The following is a 954-nucleotide window of genomic DNA, read 5'->3' as shown; positions in this document are numbered from 1 at the left end:
GGGTTCAGGCAGGAGCCCCGGGGAAGGCAGGCACCGGGAGAAATTGCACAAATGACAGCGAAGTGCGCTGGCAGGTTTGGGGAAGGGCTGGATTTTCCCACTTCGTATCCCGGGGAAAGAACCGGTTTGAGGAAGCGCTGGATTTTGTAATGCGGGGGGGTTAGTGCGGGTTGCACGCCGAAAATGAGGGGAGAGGGTGAAAACGAGGGGGAAAGAGAAGAAAACGAGGGAAAAAGAGAAGAAAACAAGAGGAAAAGAGGGAAGAACCGAGAGAAAAACAGACGAAAACAAGGGAAAAAGAGAAAAGAACAAGAGAAAAATAAAAAACAAACAAAGAAAAAAAAAGAAAAAGAGAAAAGAACAAGCGAAAAAGAGAAGAAAACAAGAAGAAAAGAGAAGAAAACAAGAGAAAAAGAGAAGAAAACAGAAAAAGATAAGAAAACAAGAGAAAAAGGTCTTTTTCTGGAGGTAACGGAAGAGAAAAATCACATTTAAACGGGTGGTTTCCTGGGGAAGGGTCCGAGGCTGGGGAGGGCGGAGGAGGGTCGGTGTGCAAAACAACCCTCAGCTCCGAAATTCAGGATTTCATTTCGAAAATGCTGCCGGTTTGCCATTTCTTCTCATTTCTTAGCTTTTGGGGGCGGCTCTCCCCGCGATGGCGAGTGGGTTAATGAACCCAAACCGGCTCGGGGATGTTTGCACTTACCAAAATGTGGAACCGCTTAGGAGAGTGGTACCCATAAATAAAAAATTGGAAGAGGAGAAGGAGCAATTAGAAATAAGAGCAGATGTGAGACCCGTCCGATAGGTTCGGGTTTGGGTGGGTTGGTTTTTTTTTTTAATAGCATTTTTTTTTCCCCCCAAGCTCTTTTTCAAGTATAATATTCCTCTGCCTGTGCCCTTATAGAAAAAGGCTGGAAGAGTCCGCATCGCTCACACACCATCCCCGCAGCA

This window comes from Pygoscelis adeliae, unplaced genomic scaffold (assembly GCF_000699105.1).
Source record: "Pygoscelis adeliae isolate BGI_AS28 unplaced genomic scaffold, ASM69910v1 Scaffold887, whole genome shotgun sequence".
NCBI lineage: Eukaryota > Metazoa > Chordata > Aves > Sphenisciformes > Spheniscidae > Pygoscelis > Pygoscelis adeliae.
This window is presented reverse-complemented; position numbering follows the sequence as displayed.